Here is a 21,239-nt window from a genome sequence, read left to right as displayed (position 1 = left end):
CCCCAAGTGCTGGGATTACAAGCGTGAGCCACCGAGCCCAGCCACTAATTCCTGCTTCTAGGTATTCTTAAAACAATTTTGGCCTTTTGATACATTTTATATGTAGATCTCTCTCTGCCAGAACTGCCTGTACAAATGAATTATCTCCAACATTCCTCAGGCATTTCCAATGGGTTTGCATTGTCTGATTCCATTTTTTATTACTGAGGTCACCCAAATGACTTTAGTTCTATAAATTTATAAAGCCACTTGGGGTTTCAAACTATGTAAGGTTTTTCAAGTTCTTTAGACTGCCCAACTACAGTCAAATATTGTCAATTTAGTTCACCATCCCAAAATTACAAAAACCAGATAGGTCCAAAAAGCTAGACTGATCTTTCTAATGCTTCAGTCTCAGATAATAATATAACAGGACATATGTGTTAACAGGCATCTAAAATTAAATTCCTTGGCAAAGATCTCTAAGAAAGATGTAAATTACCACTTAGGAAGTATTCTATTCTGAAGCATACGATGCAAAATGACCCATGTAAAAGCAAAAATAGCAGAGTGTTAACAATTATAGAATCAAGGGGGGGGTTTAGGGGTGTTCAGTGTAAATTCTTTTGATGTTCCTATATTTTTTCAAATTTTCTTAATAAAATATTGGGAGGAAAATACATGTACACACACACACACACACACACACACACACACTGCAATAAATCAATCCATTAAAAACAGGGTGTTTTACTACATGCCTAGTCCAATATTATGCAAAAATTGTTACAAACCTGATCGTAATCAAAGACGTGCCTATCCTAGACTGTATGTGCACATGTGAGTGCAAAGGTATGTCCTTGAGGGTTTCTGTTCCTATCCAGAGAAGAGCTGGAGAATAGAAAATGAAAATATGGGGCATAGAAACACCTCCAGAATGAAAAGTTTGAGAGCCACTATCACATGACAAATTATTATTAATAAAAAATAGGGGCCGGGTGCAGTGGCTCAAGTCTGTAATCCCAGCACTTTGGGAGGCCAAGATGGGTGGATCACGAGGTCGAGAGATCGAGACCATCCTGGTCAACATGGTGAAACCCCATCTCTACTAAAAATACAAAAAATTAGCTGGGCATGGTGGCGCGTGCCTCTAATCCCAGCTACTTGGGAGGCTGAGACAGGAGAATTGCCTGAACCCAGGAAGTGGAGGTTGCGGTGAGCCGAGATCGCGCCATTGCACTCCAGCCTGGGTAACAAGAGCGAAACTCCGTCTCAAAAAAAAAAAAAAAAAAAAAAAATAGGGAAATAGTGGAAACGTCTCAGGCTTCAAAACCAGTAGATCTGGGAGCAATTCATCTCTTCATAACTTAGAGGCTTCCTGAATCCCATTTTCCTTCATCGTAAAGTGGGGTTGACAATCATAATGCCTATCACAAATAAAAATGTCAATAACATGTTCTAACCTATAAATAATTATAAGAAAAAGTGACATTAAAAATATCAGTTCTAGGCAAAGTGCACTGGGTCATGCCTGTAATCCCAGCACTTTGGAAGGCCAAGGCAGGTGGACCACTCGAGGTCAGGAGTTCAAGACCAGCCTTGCCAACACAGTGAAACCCCATTTCTGCCAAAAAATTAGCCGGGTCTGGTGGCATGCACCTGTAGTCCCAGGGAGGCTGAGGTGGAAGAATCACTTGAACCCAGGAGGCAGAGTTTGCAATGAGCCTATATCATGCCACTACACTCACTCCAGCCTGGGCAACAGAATGAGATCCTGTCTCAAATAAATAAATGGATAAAAGCTCTAAAATAATGTGAGCTATCAGAAAGAAACTCTCTGCTTAGAATTCAAAAAAAGACAGTAATAAAAACTGCTTCCATATTCTTTGCTTTTCAGGTCAAGCACAGAATGCTTCTGAAAGAACAAGCAAGCACCACTCCTTACTGCTACATCTATAGACAAGGAAGAGAAAAGCAAAAATAAAAGAATAATAAAGATTAAAAATATAAATTACTTTTATCCAAACAGGATTACCAAAGATTAAATAGTCCGTCACAAATGTAAAAACGCACCTTGGATGTAATTACATTAATGGGCAAAAAAACTCAGCAATATTTATGTGCTAAAGAGGGCTTCCCTACAGTTTTTGATGAAAACACAATACTTTGAATAACGTAGGCTGAAGGAACACAGACCTTGAGAAATGCAGTGGCAAAAATGTCCCAGATGAAGGCAATACCAGAAGAAAATGAAGCACACCAAGTGACATTTGAGAATCCTGACACGCTCAGAAACGTTACCTGGGGAGCTGCTTTTTCTCCCCATTTGATCAAAAGGCCCAAATTTACGAAGTCTGTTTCTAAAACCAAAGGTTTCCAAATTTGCCCAGGTAATACAGTAAGAGCAGGTAGGACTGGCCTTCACATCTAAAACGGGGGTGGTATGAATCTTTACCTCCCATGTGTGATGCTGAAAACCCACACAAATGTACAACTCACGTGCAATTCACTGGTCACTCAGTCATTGCTCCTAAGAGGCTGCAAAACAGTTCAGGGCCCACAATGCAGAGTCCCTCTGGCTTGATGTCAGATCCCACTGTGTGACACTCACTGGACACACGATTTAATTTCTCTGAGCCTTGGTTTCTTAATCTATAAAATGAGGATAATTATGTCTGCCTCCCAGGGTCATTGTAAGGATCACGTGAAGTAACGGCTGTAGATTGTTTAACATAAGGCCTGCCTTAGAATGTACATTCCACAGGGATCTTGTTTAAATTGTTTACTGTTGAAAGTCCAGGATTTTAAGAAGTGCCTGGCACATGGTGAATACCCAATAAATATATGTTAAATAAATGCATGCATACATGAATGAATTAATGGATGGGAGGTGACAGTGATGGTGGCAGTGGTGGTAAATGTGAAAGGAAGAACAGTGTTTGTTGTACCTACATCTCTGTGTCAGAAGCCAAGCAATCCCTTTATTTAAAATAAGCCACTCCACCTGCAATCACTGTCCATCAAGCAAAATTTTCATGGAGTTTCTGTTTAAAGATCCCCCGCCATTCTCCATTAGCGTTTCATAGTCCAAGCCCGCATCTTGAACAGGCAATGCTGCAGTGCCACTGTGCTGGCAGCTGGCCACATGCTCCTGCCTCCCACTGTGTGGGGGCCATACTATGGGAGAAGTGCCAGCACCTGCTGCTGAGTCAAGGTCTCAAGCCGCAAAATCAGATGACCCAAACGTCTGCTCTGCCTGTTTCCCAGTGACTGTACACAGTCAAAAGACAGCACTTCTCACAAATGCTGATGGAGAAGAAAACAGAACCCAACAGTCTTGGTCAATAAACTGAATACAGTCATGTGCAGCATAACAACGTTATGGCCAACAGTAGACTGCATATACAGTGGCTCCATGAGATGATAATACATATTTTTACTGTACCTTTTCTCTGTTTAGATTTAAAAAAAAAATTTTATACCTTAAGTTCTGGGGTACATGTGCAGATCATGCAAGTTTGTTACATAGGTATATGCATGCCATGGTGGTGGTTTGCTGCATCCATCGCCCCGTCATCTACATTAGGTATTTCTCCTAATGCTATCCCTCCCCAATCCCCCCACCCCCTGCTATTCCTCCCCTAGTCCCCCAACCCCCGGGCCCCAGCATGTGATGTTCCCCTCCCTGTGTCTATGTGTTCTCATTGTACGACACCCACTTCTGAGTGAGAACATGCAGTGTTTGGTTTTCTGTTCTTGTGTCAGTTTGCTGAGAATGATGGTTTCCAGTTTCGGCCATGTCCCTGATATGTTTAGATACACAAAAACTTCCCATTGTGTTACAGTACAGTGACATGCCATACAGGTTTGCAGCCTAGGAGCAATAGGCTATGCCATACAGCTGATGTGCGTAGCAGGCTGTACCATCCAGGTTTCTGTAAGTACACTCTGTGATGGCCACACAATGAGGAAATTGCCTGACACTTTTCTCAGAACATTTCCCCACTGCCAAGTGATACATGACTATACTGCATATTAACGGATTCAGACAAATCCTACATATAACAAATGAATGAAAAACATGGGTAAACATAGCATTAATAATAATAACTTCAATGCCATTGCCTAACAGCACTGTAATGAAGAATGTGACGGAGCCTAAAGTTCTGGTCATTTTCTTCCCCTACAGTTACTACGCATCATTTTTTTTGTGAGCCTTATACCATGCCATCATTAATTATTCAATGGCCATATATTGGATGAAAACAAAATGAAGAAGAAAGTGAATTTTTAACATTTTTAAAAGCAAACTGGAGATGTCTTCTAAATCAATAGTCAATTTTGAGAAAATTCAAAATGCAATACTACCATGGCACATATTGCTTGAAAGCCATTGCAAAGCTGAATTCCCTAATACAAACTTTTTCTAAGAGTTTCAAAGGCATTAAATGCACAAACAAATTTTAATGCAGTCAATTATCACAGAAAAGAGAGATTTTATGGTATATTCATAAACTCCAAGTGTTGCTTACATAACAAGCAAGCCCCAATAATATCACCAAATGACCTATTACTTTTCCAAGAATGTATAAATATTAAGTGACATAAAAATGAGGATTTAAAACTAATTATTCAGGCTGGGCATGATGGCTTATGCCTGTAATCCCAGCACTTTGTGAGGCCCAGGCAGGCAGATCACAAGGTCAGGAGTTTGAGACCAGCATGGCCAATATGGTGAAACCCCATCTCTACTAAAAATAAAAAAATTAGCTGGGCATGGTGGCATGCACCTGGAGTCCTAGCTACTCAGGAGGCTGAGGCAGAAGAGTCACCTGAACCCGGGAGGCAGAGGTTGCAGTGAGCCGAGATCACACCACTGCACTCCAGCCTGGGCGATAGAGCGAGACTCTGTCTCAAAAAAAAAAAAAACTAATTCTTCATAAAAGTTGTTCCTTTATCTCTTGTATTCAACATAGTACTGGAAATCCTGGCTAGGGCAATTGGGCAAGAGAAAGAAATAAAAGGCAACCAAATTGTAAAGGAAGAAGTCAAATTACCCTTTTGTTCAAATTAGCCTTTGTTCACACATGACATGGTTTTATATTTAGAAAAACCCAGACTCCACCAAAAACTGTTAGAACTGATAAATGAATTCAGCAAAATTGCAGGATACAAAATCAACCTACAAAATCAGTAGCATTTATATACACCAACAGCGAACAATATGAAAATGAAATCAAGTAGGCAATCCCATTTAAAACCATTGCAACGAATGTAAAATACCTAGGAAGCAATTTAGCCAAAGAAGTAAAAGATCCGTGCAATAAAAACTGTAACACACTGATAAAATAAACCAAAGAGGACACATTACACAATGGAAAGATATTTCATGCTCATGGATTGGAAGAATTAATATTGTTAAAATGGCACTGCTGCCCAAAGCAATTTACAGATTCAATGCAATCCCTATCAAAATACCAATGACATTCTTCACAAAAATAGAAAAAAAACATTCTAAACCACAATGTAAAACCACTTATGTAAAACCACAAAAGACCCCAGATAGCCAAAGGTATACATCAAAAAGAACAAAGTTAGAGGCATCAAACTACCTGACTTCAAATTTTACTGCAAAGCTATAAGAACCAAATGAGCATGGCAGTGACTTAAGAAAGAAAAAAAAAAAAAATACACCAGAACAGAACAGAGAATCCAGATATAAATCCACACGTTTATAGCCAACTTATCTTTGACAAAGGCACCAAGAACATGTAACAGGGAAAGGACAGTCTCTTCAATAAATGGTGCTGGGAAAACTGTTAACAACAGGCAGAAGAATAAAATTAGACTCCATCTCTCACTATACATATAAATCAAGTCAAAATGAATTAAAGACTTAAATCTAAGACCTGAAAATATGAAACAGCCAGAAGAAAACATTTGGGAAATGCTCCAGGGCATCAGTCTGGGTGATGACTTTCTGTGTACGACCACAAAAACACAGGCATCAAAGCAAAAATTGACACATGGAATTACATCAAGGTAAAAATCTTCTACAAGCTAGGCACGGTGGCTCACGGCTGTAATCCCAGCACTTTCAGAGGTCAAGGAAGGAGGATTACTTGAGGCCATGTGTGTGAGACCAGCCTGAGCAACAGAGTTGGACTTCATCTCTACAAAAAATTGAAAAAGTAGCCAGCTATGATGGTGCATGCCTGTGTTCCCAGCTACTCAGGAGACTGAGGTGGGAGGACGGCTTGAGCCCAGGAGTTGGAGGCTGCAGTGAGCTGTGATCACACCAACGCACTCCAGCCAATCCACTCCAGTCACAGTGACAGAAGACTCTGTTTCAAAAAAATAAGAACAAAAAGCTCTGCACAAAAAAAGGGAACAATCAACAAACTAAACAGACAACCCACAAAATGGGAGAAAATATCAGCAAACTACCCATCTGACAAAGGATTAATAACCATGATACATAAAGAGCTGAAACAACTTAATAGCAAAAAACAAATAATTCAATTAAAAGTGGCCAAAAAGCTGAACTGATATTTCTCAAAGGAAGACAGACAAATGGCCAACAGGTATATGAAAAAATGTTTAACATCACTAATCATCAGAGAAATACAAACCAAAACTACAATGAGATATCATCTCACCCCAGCTAAAATGGCATTTATAAAAATGATACACAACAACAGATGCTGGAGAGGATGTGGAGAAAGGGAAATCCTTGTACACTCTTGGTAGGAATGTGAATCAGTACAACCACTATGGAGAACAGTTTGGAGGTTCCCCAAAAAACTAAAAATAGAACTACCATATGACCCAGCAATCCCACTGGTGGGTGCAGATCCAAAAGAAGGAAAACCAATAATATCAAAGAGGTATTTGCACTCCCATGTTTATTACAGCACTACTCACAACAGCCAAAATATATCAACCTAAGTACCCATCAAGAGATGAACGGATAAAGAAGGTGCGGTATATATACATAATAGATTGTTATTCCCTCATAAAAAGAATGAAATCATGTCATTTGCAGCAACGTGGCTGAAACTGGAGGCCATTATGTTAAGTGAAATAAGCCAAGCACAGAAAGACAAATATCACATGTTCTCATTTATATGTGGGAGACTTAAAAAAAAAGTTAATCTAATGAAAGGAGAGAGTAGATTGGTGGTTGCCAGAGGCTGGGAAGGGTAGGAAGGAAAGGATGAAGACAGATTAATTAATGGGTTCAAATGTTTGATAGAAGAAATAAAACCTAGTGTTAGGTAGATCAGTAGGGTGACTCTAGTTTACAATAATCTATTATAAATTCCAAACTAGCTACAAAAGAATAGTTCTCATGTTTCTAACATAAAATACAAATATTCAAGGTGATAGGTATCCCAATTACGCTGATTTGATCTTTACAAATTATATGAATGTGTTGAATTACCATGCATAGCCCTAAACTATGTACATCTATTATGCATTAATATAAAAATCATTTTTGGAAAGTTTTTCTTTAAAGTGACTTTTTTCTATAGGTCATATTATATCCAAATTAAATACACCTTAACAAATGACAATATGTACAAAATCCTAACTTTTGAAATTAAATAGAATGCTTCACAATGAGTAACAGGTAATACTTTTATGTAAATAACATCTGTATTAAAAATTATGCTACCCAAAAAGAAACCTATAAAATGAGTTTCAGCTAAGGTGAAATAAAGTTTTTGGTAGAAAAAAAATCCTTTAGGGAAATAGGCTTGTAAAATTCCAGCTTATAAATACTAGCCACTGGGTACATCTGTTCACAACATTTTTGAAGGAACAAAATTATATTGGAACATTGAGGAAAGTGAAAGTAATCTGCCCAGATCTAACTGTAGTTAAAGTTATAATGCTATATTCAGCCTCTCAGTCAACTCATAATATTTTCTCTTTATGGGCTGATGTAAAATTGTTCAAGCTAGAAGATGCCTAGTAAGTTTAATTCAGAGAATAATTGAATCTGAGTTCCAAAGAGACAAGAGAGGTGATCTATCTAGTCCAACCTTCCTTCTAATTTGAGAACCTCCTACGACATCCTGACAGATGGGGCCACTTTCATTTACCTAAATACATTGAGTGATGGGAAGTTCACAGATCTGTTAGGGGGCACATTCCATCGGTAAATAACAAGTTGATAGATGAGAGCTCCTTCCAGCAACTTTAAATCAGTTATTCGAAAAATTCCACTCATTCGTCTTTCTATCATTATCAACACACATCCTAGGCCTCTCTTCCACCAACCACCCTAAAAAATCTGAAGTCAATTACCATGGATCTTCCCTGCTCTCTCCAGCCAAGCTCTTTCCTCCCTTCTGGTCTATCTTCACAATGAAGCCAGAAGCACTCTGTAAAGCAAAACAAAGCCAAATTCTCTTCGTACCTAAACATCAAGATGCACAAAGAACAGAGTCCCGAGACTTCAATCTGTGCCTTAGTAGACATTAAGCCCACTCTCTCAGTTATATCCACTCAGAGTCAATGAGGTTGCAGGCTCTATCTGCGTGGGGCCATGAAATCTAGGGCGGACTGGGGGTCCACTGGAAAAGGCACAATGGAACTTAGTTCCATAGGCCAAAGATGTGTGCAAATTACACATTGTTCCCATTTCACCAAGCCAGGAGGCCACAGTGGACATTAGGAAAGGCAAAGGAGATCTGCTGCCAGGCAACCTCTCTATGCCTACAGAGAACTGAAGAAGAGGAAGGAAATGAGTCACGTCTAAAGAGTGAGGGAAAATTTAACGTCCAGATTAGGGGTCACACTCAAATACCTTCAGAGCTATTTAAACATACGAGTGAAGTCAGGCACGGTGGCTCACGCCTGTAATCCCAGCACTTTGGGAGGCTGAGGCAGGTGGATCACTTGAGCTCAGGAATTTAAGACCAACCTGGGCAACATTGTGAAACCTCATCTCTACAAAAAAAAAAAAATACACGCACACACACATGCACTAAATATAGTTTACATGTGTGTGCATACATATGTGTATATACATGCTTTAACATATATAGACATGTTTATATATGTGTATACATGTTAAATATATACATATAGACATATGTTAAATAGATACATATATACATGTTATATATTTAGTGTGTGTGTGTGCATGTGTATTTTTTACATGTATATATGGTATATATAACAAGTATATATGTATATACACACATATACATATATAACATATATATGCATATTATGCTTTAACAATGTTCAAAACATATATGTCATATATATGTATATGTATATGTTATATATGTATACATATATAATATGTATATGTATATATGTTATATATATTTATACATATATGTATATGTGTATATATATATGCTTTAACAATGTTTAAAACATATATATGCTAATCGTATGGCATGCCTGTAGTCCCAGCTACTCAGGAGGCTGAGGCAGGCAGATCACTTGAGCCCAGGCGGTTGATGCTGCAGTGAGCTGAGATCGTGCCACTGCACCCCGGCCTGGGTAACAGAGTAAGACCCTGTCTCAAAAAAAGCAAATGTGTGAGTGAAGCAGGCCTGACTGAGTCATGAAGTCTTAAGACACAGAAAACACATTTAAAAGTTAGGCTGGTACAAGTATACGTCGGCACACATACTAAATATACCCTTTTCTATTTTTCTGAAGTTTGAAACCATGAAAATATCTTTAGTTTTTCCACGACTATGGACGTTGATAAAATAATTTTTTCAGTTTTCTCCTACTACTTCTACTAAAAGAAAGCAAGTAAGTGAAAAATGACAACTGACATTTGGTGTTGGGAAGACTGTGTGGAGTGGTGGGGGCTGTGGCAAACCAGCGGACGAATGACCCAACCAAAAGGCTGCCATCTACACAGCTTCAGCTATCCACTGCCAGCTGAGAAGGCAGAGCCCGATGTTGCCAGATAAACCCACGTTTTGAAGAAACTCCACTAAAAGTGTGGCTTTTTTGGTAAAATTCTTAGTTTTTAAATGCAGGCAATCAATTTAAATTTAGTTAACACTGTGATTGGGGATACATTTTCTAGACCAAACAAAGGTTATCCACAGCTCAGAACCAGCCCAAAACCTGCCAGTTTGCAGCCTCTGCTGCAAATGACAAAATGCAAACAGAAAAATTTCAATCCTAAGAAAACATTTTTAATCAAAACAATAAGCAGTCCCAACTTCCTGACTTCAGAAGGCTAAACACTAGGTGTCTGGGGGCACACAACCAACTTGGCCAAGGCAAGCAGATAATCAGGCATGAATTTGGAAAGGGGATCACTGACATAGAGACGCTGGAAAGGACTGCAGAGGCCATGTCACTTGCCTTCCTGGTGCATGGAGGAGTCCTCTCTACAGACCTCTTGATCTGCAGCCAACCAGCCTTCAGAAACCATATCCGGCCCTGGGACGCTCATTATTGCAAAGAGAGGCACCATCTCATCTTTCCACTACTCCACAGGAAAGTCTTCCTCACATGAAACTCAAAGTGGCCTTTCACTACTGATACATGTAGGTCCTAGAGCTTCCTACAGAAACAGATGAGACGCAGCATCCCTGCTTCCCTTACACATGGCATCTGCTCAGACACTTCAAGGTCGGAATTGGGTTCCCTGCTAAGCTTACCACTTGCTAAGCTAAACGTGCTCCCTTCGTCATTACGTAAAGGATGCCATTTCCACACCTTCCCCACGGTGGTCACCTCCCTCTGGCCATCGATGTGTATCTTACATGTACGGTCTGGAGAAAGGGAAAGAAAGACACTAAGGTCTATTAAGCACCTACACTGTCAGGGAGGCACCATGCCAGGAGGGTGACATATGTTTTCTTATTGAATTCTCACAGCAGTCCTCTCTGAACTGTACTATTATCATTATTTTACAAACGAGGAAACTGAGGCCAAGCAAAGCTTAGCAATTTATGGAAGGCTACAAAACAAGCACAGCTGGAAAACTCAAACCAGGTCTGTTTGATACCAAAAAGACAACTATATTGTTATAGACACAGAAAATAGCATGTTTGCAAACAGTTTTATTGTCATTATAACTCATTAAAAGTATAACTTAATATAAGCAAGTCTATTTCTTTCTGTTGATTTCATGAATGGACTGTTGTTTTCAATTCAAAACAAATTCTCCATGTAAACAAAACAAACGTTATACAAAAACAAATTTCAAATTGTGTCTCCATCTAATGACCGGGACCCAAATATATTATTTTTAAACCTAATTGGTATATTGAATATATAAAAATCTGAGTATATACCAAATAAAACAACAGAAATTTATATAACCCATATATTCACATAATCATCATAATTCTACAAGCAAAATTTTATTGCCCTCATTTTACATAAGAGGAAAGTGAAGCATCGAGAGGTTAAATAACCTACCCAGCCGGCACAGTGGCTCAGGCTGTAATCCTAGCACTTTGGAGGCTGAGGTGGGCAGATCACTTGAGTCCAGGAGTTCAAGACCAGCCTGGGCAACATAGCAAGACCTCATCTCTACAAATAATAAAAAAAATTAGCCAGGCACGGTAGTGGGTGCCTGTGGTCCCAGCTACTCAGGAGGCTGAGGTGGGAGGATTGCTTGATCCTGGGCAGTCACGGTTGCAGTGAGCCAACCTTGTCATGTCATTTCACTCCAGCCTGGGCAACAGAGTGAGACCCTGTCTCAAAAAAATAACAGTAATAACGTACCCCAGATCACTTGCCAGAAAATGCCGAAGACCAGATTCAAAGAACTCAGGCAGTCTGACTCCAAATAACTCTAGACCTTACGCTTCCAAATAGTGTGTTTCAGTAGCAGTTTTGAACATCGTTAAAGCCTAAACACCTCTCCAAGTCTAATTAGATACTACTTTTGGACATTCCAATGTAGATGATTTAAAAAAAAAAAAGGTCAACACAATAAAGCTTACCCATTAGGTTCAAAATTTCTACCTTTAATATGTATTATATCTATAAACAAACCCAGAGATATTAGACAACCTCCTGTCTACATGTAATATAATGTTAAACTTGATCATAATGTAGGGGAGGAATTCACATTTCAAAAAATGTTTAAACAGGGGTAGGGTGAGGTGGCTCACGCCTGTAATCCCAGCACCTTGGGAGCCCGAGGCAGGCAGAACACGAAGTCGAGATCGAGACCATCCTGGCCAACATGGTGAAACCCCGTCTGTACTAAAATACAAAAAATTAGCCAGGCGTGGTGGTGCATCTCTGTAGTCCTAGCTACTCAGGAGGCTAAGGCAGGGGAATCACTTGAACTCAGGAGGCAGAGATTGCAGCGAGCTGAGATCATGCCACTGCATTCCAGCCTGGTGACAGAGCAAGACTCTATCTCAAAAAAAAAAAGAAGACAAATTAAATATTTTAAATATCCTCCACTGTGAATAAATATCTCACCATGTGACACTGAGCAATTTATACAATGAGCCTCATATAACTGTTCAACTCATACATTCAGACAAAACATACCTGCTGTGGGCTCTGGACACAGGTGAGGGGAACCCGGCAGACAAGGTTCCAGCCTTTATGGAGCTTCTGCTCCAAAGAAGGCAGAGAAAGACAACAAGTCGATATGTAAATATGCAAAGGAGAAAATGATCAGTGATGGACAAGCACTCTGCAGGGAACTAAGATAGTGTGGCGTGGTAGCAGTGACTGGGTGTCCTTTAGATTGGGTGGTCAGGGGTCCTTCAGAGGGAATACCTTGAGCTGAGATCAAAAAGCATGAAGCAGTCAGCCAAGGAAAGCTGGGGTAATCTAAGAAAAACAGCAGATTATGCCCGGGAAGGTTATGTTTATCTGAGTGTGCTTCAGCTAAGCACACGTGAACTCCAAACACGGCAAACAGTCCAGGGAACTACCTGTTACCATTTCAAACACCGCTGGGAACTGTTCAGCCTTCCCGCTCTAGTACTTCACCTGCGACACCAACACACCCAATTAGTAAAACACCTCAGTTGGAATGAAACAGCTTTCAGGTCACAGTTGGAATCTGATCTTTCCTCAGTGGCTTCCTAAAATCCATATCCCCTGAGCTTACCTGATCCTGCAACTCCAGTTAGAAATTATATGCTCTACAAGGGAATGGAGGCAGCAAACCACATTGCCATGTATGTAACTATGCAACAATCCTGCATGTTATGTCCATGTGCCCCAGAACCTAAGGTGCAATAAGATGTGTGTGTGTGTGTGTGTGTGTGTGTGTGTGTGTGTGAAATTATATGCTCTATGTGTTCTCAAGCAGGAAGTCCTTTTTGTTTGGAGTGAAAGTGTGTGCTCTATCAGTATTTGTCACATAAAAGGACAGAAATGCAGTGGTTCATGCCTGTAATTTCAGCACTTTGGGATGCCAAGTCAGGCAGACCACAAGGTCAGGAGTTTGAAACCAGCCTGGCCAACATGGTGAAACCCTGTTTCTACTAAAAATATAAAAATTAGCCGGGCATGTTAGCAGGCACCTGTAATCCCAGCTATTCAGGAGGCTGAGGCAGGAGAACCACTTGAACCCAGAAGGCGGAGGCTGCAGTGAGCGAAGACAGCACCACAGCACTCTAGCCTGGGCAACAGATCGAGACTCTGTCTCAAAAAGTAAAAAAGGAAAAGACCACATCTTCTCCACCTCAGGTCCCACAGAGGCCTGGCATACCCGTTTTCCACACTGACTGGATCATCCAGCATTTCCAGTTAAAGTGCTTTTGTAATAATCTACTGAGATCTCGAGCCCCGCTGCTTGCAGGAACCTCAGTTATCAGCACTGGGGGAACTGGCTTTTCCCACTCAAATTCTCATACAAAGTGCAATTAACAGAACTACATGAGAACGTGGTGATTAAGCAAAGAAATACAGACTGACATATACTTTTAAAGCATTTGAGATATGTAAGTGCCTCAAACTTACCCACAGAGGAAGGGTGGAGGAGACTTAGTGTAATCGTTCTTTCATCCAGAATGAGCTGGCTGAAGGTATCCTTGTCATTCATACACAAAACCCTGGCAAAATAAAACAAAAACACAGAGGCTATGAGAAATAATTTTTCAAAATTAGAATTTTAAAATTAAAGCTGTTTCTCAGCATTCTTTTGTATCTTTGACGTGATACAAGAAGAGAGAATCTGAAAGAGAAATCAAGAATTAAGTGATTAACTATAAAGAAAATAAGGTCTTCCCACATCCTAACTGGAGAAGCAGATTTACTGTAGACTTACTGCTTTATTTCATAATTATTTCATATGACTGAACCATTTGAAGACAGAATGGATGGAGGGAGGGGAGAGAGATATAGATACAGATAACTAGACAGATGGAGATGGATAGATGGATGAATGGACAGATGGACAAATGGATGGAGAGATGGATGCATGGATGGACGGACTGACGGATGGAGAGACAGATGGACGGATGGATGGATGGAGGGATGGACTGACGGATAGACAGATGAATTGACAGACTGATAGACAGAGCAAGCCTACTGTGACCAAGCCACTATTCCAGATGCTAGAAATAAAGCAGTGAATAAAAGAAAATCTCTGCTCTCACTGAGCTTCATTCAAATAGAAGCAGTTCGATAAATAAATAAGAAAAATATCCTAGAGTGACATAGGCAATGCAGAGTCAATCGGGCAATGACATAGAGTGGCTAAATTAAATTGGAAGATTAGGAATAGGCTCTCTGAAATGACAACTAGCCTGAAATCTGAAGGGTATTTGAACTTAGGGAAATGATCCCCCAGGCAGAGGGACCAGCTAAGAACCAGCATGTCTTGAGCCATTAGGATAGATTCTGGAGCAGAACCCAAGTGAGTAGTGCCAAAGGATTAGAATTTCATAATGTATTAAACAGGTGAGGCCAGTCACGTTGGCTCACATCTGTAATCCCAACACTTTGAGAGGCAAGGTGGATGGATCACTTGAGGTCGGGAGTTCAAGACCACCCTGGCCAATGTGGTGAAACCCTATCTCTCCTAAAAATATAAAAATTAGCTGAGTGTGGTGGTTCATGCCTGTAGTTCCTGCTACTTCGGAGGCTGAGGCCGGAGAATTGCTTGAACCCAGGAAGCGGAGGTTGCAGTGAGCTGAGATAGCGCCACTGCACCCCAGCCTAGACAACAGAGCAGGACTCCGTCTCAATAAAAAAAAATAGGTGGTTTCTAGGTCCTCTCCTATTATGGAGAATAATAATACTTTCTTCCTGTATCTGATATGCTGCCTGGTGATACATTAAAATTCATGGTCCACTAGTCAACACTTTAGAAAGTACCTTTTTTCACTGTTTAAAATGTGAAACAACTGCTCTCGGAGTGAGACTTATCTTTTTTTTTTTTTGAGACGGAGTTTCGCTCTTGTTACCCAGGCTGGAGTGCAATGGCGCAATCTCGGCTCACCACAACCTCCGCCCCCTGGGTTCAGGCAATTCTCCTGCCTCAGCCTCCTGAGTAGCTGGGATTACAGGCACGCGCCACCATGCCCAGCTAATTTTTTGTAATTTTTAGTAGAGACGGGGTTTCACCATGTTGACCAGGATGGTCTTGATCTGTTGACCTCGTGATCCACCCGCCTCGGCCTCCCAAAGTGCTGGGATTACAGGCTTGAGCCACCGCACCCGGCCTGAGACTTATCTTTTTAGAAGGCATGATATTACCTCTGTGATGTCCGCAAGACATGATATTACAGCAATAACCATGTGCCATTAACCCAGAATGCAGTCCTTGATAAAGAATGCAGACTTTAGGGCAGGGGGGTCCAATCTTTAGGCTTCCCTGAGTCACACTGGAAGAAAAATTGTCCTGGGTGCCACCTGAAATATATTAACACTAATGATAGCTTATGAGCTTAAAAAAAGTTGCAAAAAAAAGTCTAATAATGTTTAAAAAAATGTTACGAATTTGTGTTGAGCTGCATTCAATGCCATCCTGGGCCACAGGTGGCCCACAGGCCATGGGCTGGACAAGCCTGCTTGTCCCCCTAAAGAGCAAGGGGACTGAGATTGGAGTTCAAACCCCAGTCACTCCATGACCAGCTGAGTGAGCTCAGCCAAGTTATTTAGATTGCCTGAGCCTCTGATTTCTTAAACTATAAAACGAAAATATGATCTGCCCTACAGGGTTATTCTAACTATTTAATGAAATAATGCACATAAAATAATAAATTGGTTGAAACACGTGACATACTCAAAGTGGCAATAAACCTCAACTAGACTTTCACAGTAAATAGTCATTATTGAGAAAGGTTTGACTATCACAATGACTCATGCTATAGAAATACACCTATATAACTGGGAATAGTAAAAAGAACAATTTTTATTTATTGGATTATAGGATATCAGGATTGGGGTGGACCTTTTAAAACCCACCCATTTCCCTCATTCTATAGATGAGAATGTAAAACTCAAACAGGTAGTGTGATTTGCCCAACGTGACATAATTAGTTCAGCGAATTATTTTCAGAAATGTGTTATATCTGGTGAGGAATGCTTGCCTCATAGAATAAATTCCATATTGATTTTTAAATTTTTAACTCACTTTGTCATTAACCCAGTATGGACACAAAATTTATTTTATTTTATTATTTTATTTTTTGAGACAGAGTCTTGCTCTATCACGCAGGCTGGAGTGTAATGGCATGATCTCTGCTAACTGCAACCTCCGCCTCCTGGGTTCAAGCGATTCTCCTGCCTCAGCTTCCCAAGTAGCTGGGATTACAGGTGCCCACCACCATGCTCGGCTAAGTTTTGTATTTCTAGTAGAGTCGGGGTTTCACCATGTTGGCCAGGCTAGTCTCGAACTCCTGATCTGAAGTGATCCACCCGCCTCAGCCTCCCAAAGTGCTGGAGCAACAGGTATGAGCCACTGCACCCAGTTGAAAAAATATTTTTAAATGATAAGAATAGAAAACCGAATCAAGCTTCAATGGACTGTGTCTAAATACATCACACTGACAATCTTTAAAAACCAAAAATTGTCATATTTTACTGATGGCCTCATAAATGATTATTTGCTAACTGAAAACTATAAAATATAAGATCTGCCATATTTTAACATTTCCAATGAGACTAACGTTGGATCTCAAGCATCTGTTACATGAGAACTTTCCACATATTCATGAATGTGACTATTTTTTTATTTCTATGCCATTGTATATACTTTTCCCTACAGGGAATGTCTCCCTTGGAGAATACCTAATTACCCTTCAAGACCAAGCTTAAGTGTCTCTTCCTCTGATCAGCTACCTCACTACCCCAAAATTCACAGGGTTATCGTTCCCTCGGCACTTTTTCTGATATAGGCAATTGCCTCACAATTATTTCTTTTTCAGTCATCTGTCTCCTTTACTAAAATTCACTTATCTTTCTCCTTTACTAGAACTGCTTTGAAAGGGAAGTACTTTGTTTCCCTGGTGTCTGACACAATTCCTTACTCATGGGTGCTTCATAAATGTGTTCATGAAATAACTGATTCATCAAATTGCTAATACAACATGATTTAGCTGTGGCTTGGCTTGCTTTTCCATCATAGCACCAAGACCTGAGTTAAAGAGGAAGCTGCAGTTTAACTGCTGGTCATTTTGGTGGGGACTTTTTGTTGTTGTTGTTTCTGTTTTTAGTTTTTTGTTTATTTGTTTTGAGACAGAGTCTTGCTCTGTTGCCCAGGCTGGAGTACAGTGGTGCGATCTCAGCTCACTGCAACCTCTGCCTTCCAGGTTTAACCAATTCTCCTGCCTTAGCCTCCCAAGTAACTGGGATTACAGGAACCCACCACCACACTCATCTAATTCTTAATAGAGATGTGGTTTTGCCATGTTGGCTAGGCTGGTCTCGAACTCCTGACCTTAGGTGATCCACCCACTTCGGCCTCCCAAGGTGCTGGGATTATAGGCATGAGCCAGTGCCCCTAGCCAACTACTGGTCATTTTGGATTGAAATGATTTTAAGCAGGATTATAGAACATTTAAGTTTACAGCACATCGACTCCATCCCTATTCACTTTGCAGATGAAGAAAATGAAGTCCAGTAAAGATCAACTAGACCTCTCACATAGAGAGTGGGAAAGAACTAAGAGAAGAACTAAGATCTCCAAGCAGCTACATCAGTTCTGTTTCCAGGGTGACAAATTACTCGTTCCAGGAATGCGCTTCCTTGGATCCAGCACCTTCCTCGTGACCTCCTCCGCTTTCCTTAGGTACACGAGTGCCATGTGAACAATGAACCTTCATCGAGCTGGACTGCAATCCGGAAAGCTGCTTTTCTTTCAACAGTGGAGACTGGGCTTCGCTGCCAGTCAAGGTCCTGCTTTAGGAAGAAGTAGCAGTGGGCTGGGCTGCAGTATCTCATGACCACAGAAACATCAAACAGGGTCCCTTGGGCATGTGAGCCTATGAGATCCGAGGTGGTGCTAGGTAAACTATATCTATAATAAAACTCAAGTGATGCCATGTTTTTGCTTATACAAAGAGTGCTTGTATCTCTCACAGCACATAGGTACCATGTGTGGACAGAGTCATCAATCAACAGGCTTCACTCATGCTTTTAACAGCATGAAAACCAGCCCGTTCCACAGCCTTGGAGCTGCCTGCTTGTACCATGACATCAGGGTAATTTAATCGAACATGAATACACCTTACATTCTTTTCCCTTGAGCCTTGTGATGAAAAGCGGTTATGTTTTTACAGTGCTAGGGATTCTGCCCCATGCCCTACTGAAAGGCTGAATATAATCTGGGCCTTCAACTAGATCACAAAGGTTTGCTTTTTTTTTTTTTTTAGGCCACATCTAAGAAATACTACATAATTAAGCAATCTAGAAGCCTACTGCCAAGAACTGGGTGAAGTTCAGAGTTTATAAAACTTTCACTGGTAGGTGAACCAGTGTGCAAGCCCACAGCACTCAGCACAACGGTCAATGCAGATCAATGAGAAACAGTGGGGAAGGAAAGAGAAAGTTACTACTCACCCTGTGCCCTTCAAACACGCCTCCCACAAACGCCCTAATGAATGCATTTGTTACTAGAAATTTTTTCTCAATTTATATCTTCTCTGTAGCCACCATCTCCCTGAATTTAAAAAACGTTTTAAAGTTGCTGGGTTTACTTTAGCCTCGTTATCAGCCGGGCAGCTTATCAATTCAGAGATTCAACTCAATGTCTGTAGTAAAACAATGCAGAAAGTGGGATGTTTTCCAGGCCTGGGAGTGAGAAATGCAACTCCCATCTCCCTTAACCCCTCCCATGACCCAGGTTTGGAGAATCTAACTGGGCCCTCCATTTACAGGTGGATTACTTATTATCTCAGGCACTCAGGGCCCTTAGAGAGTTCAGACATAATGAACAAACCATTCTGGGACTCTTATTCCAAGGGAGTAGGGAAGACTACATCACGATGTATGCCTTAAATAACAATTTTCACCAGCCTCTCACATCCACACTAATGCACTGTTCATGCACAAAGAACTAATAGAATCAGATGCTGCGCTTGACAAAGGAAAACTGTAGAGATACCCAGTAGACCAGAGAATGGGAGAGAAGCTGCCACTCATGACAAAGGGATGACCAATTACAATGAAAACAGCAAGTTTCAATGTATCCTCCCCAAAGGACAAGCTTCTATACACATGGAGCACAGTATTTACTCTGTCCTGTAAGTCAAGTTACAAAAAGGCCCTTGTTATTTATAAAGCAGCCCATGTGAAACACCAAAAAAAAAAAAAAAAAATGACCAGCTCGAAGGAGAAGGTCTATCCATTTTGTTCACTCTTCTCCCCAGGCTGGTGATCATAGCAGCCAATTTGGTTTCTGTTTAGAGTAAGTCCTTCCTGGGAGTCCCGCAAGGGTGCATGGGAGTCCCACAAGGGTTCATGTATCCAGTGACAAAATGCAAGGACACAAAAGTTAGCACAATTTTTGAGTTAATCACTTTTTTTTTTTTTTCTGAGACTCAGTCTTGCTCTGTCCCCAGGCTGAAGTGCAGTGGCACTATCTGGGCTCACTGCAACCTCCGCCTCCTGGGTTCAAGGGATTCTCCTGCCTCAGACTCCTGAGTAGCTAGGATTACAGGCACATACCACCATGCCCAGCTAATTTTTGTATTTTTAGTAGAGACGGGGTTTCACCATGTTGGCCAGGATGGTCTCCATCTCTTGACCTCGTGATCCACCTGCCTCGGCCTCCCAAAGTGCTGGGATTACAGGCTTGAGCCACCACACCAAGTCCAGTTAATTACTTTCAATTCAAGAAGTATTGGTTGAATATCTAAATTCTGTTCAAGGCACTATGCTAAGTGCTAGGAATGCAATGGTGACAGAGCTTGCTTATGATCCTGCCTGTACACAAGCAAGCCATTAGCCCCAACACGTGGTGAGGAACATGATCGGGGGTGGGGCTAAGAGGCTGTGAAGGGGCCCCTGCCCCTGTCTTCAAGTAAGACTCAAATGCAAGAACAGAACACTCACACCGCAAAAATTACCTGCATGCAGTGCCCCAGGTAGATCAGAATGGATCTTTCTCCACTAGGATCCTATTCACATTTTCAAAGAGGTCAGAAAGTTCTCCGACACTCCTCTTAGGAAGGGTAGCAGGGCAGCCCTATGCCCCCTTCACCTCGATTCTGCTCCAACCTTTATAGTACAGCTGACGTGACCCTAGGATTTCCATGGCTGGGCCAGAAAATGCCAGAAGGTTTACGGCTGGTTCTCTCGGTGCATTTGCCCTGAAGCCCTAAGGCTACATATGTCTGGATTTGTATGTCACCTACGGCCACACTGTCCAGTATAGAAGATATTACTTATGAAAACTCTATCCCATCCCTTGCCAAGACAAAAGAAACTGGCTTAGCATTGGTATTCCAAAAGCTGCCACTGAATTCTGGCTTCTAGACCAAAGGAGAATCCTCATCCAGCTGATAGACAAAACTCACTGGGCAATGGGCGTGACTTTCATTTGGGAACAGCCATACAGTAATTCCTTATCACTTCCAGATGAACCACAGCGTCCATGCCCCAAGAATTACACGTATTTAGTATCTGGGGAGGCTTGTACAATATTTACAACGTGCACCACGTTTACAGCAGCAGGCTAGTCCTGTGCACAGCAGGGGCAGACAAGGGGCACTGCACATAAGAAATAAAACTGCATGGGGCCAGGAGACCAGCTGTGCGGCCATAGCAGTAAACGCCTGCTTCCCTCTTCCTTCCTCCTGTGAAATAAGGGTCTCGCCCATCTCTGCTTCTTTTTT

At 41.1% G+C, this 21,239-nt stretch overlaps 1 protein-coding gene across 1 annotated transcript in view; it reads right to left on the bottom strand.

Moving 5' to 3' along the window:
• The window catches only part of TIAM2 (TIAM Rac1 associated GEF 2), a 239,620-nt gene that overhangs the window by 158,421 nt on the left and 59,960 nt on the right, over positions 1-21,239 (bottom strand). Inside the window, exon 3 of the mRNA XM_078370329.1 lies at positions 13,918-14,009. The gene's annotated coding sequence lies outside the window, so the exon portion shown is untranslated. The remainder of the gene's footprint in view (positions 1-13,917; positions 14,010-21,239) is intronic.

This window comes from Callithrix jacchus, chromosome 4 (genome assembly GCF_049354715.1).
Source record: "Callithrix jacchus isolate 240 chromosome 4, calJac240_pri, whole genome shotgun sequence".
Classification (NCBI taxonomy): domain Eukaryota; kingdom Metazoa; phylum Chordata; class Mammalia; order Primates; family Cebidae; genus Callithrix; species Callithrix jacchus.
This window is presented reverse-complemented; position numbering and strand designations above follow the sequence as displayed.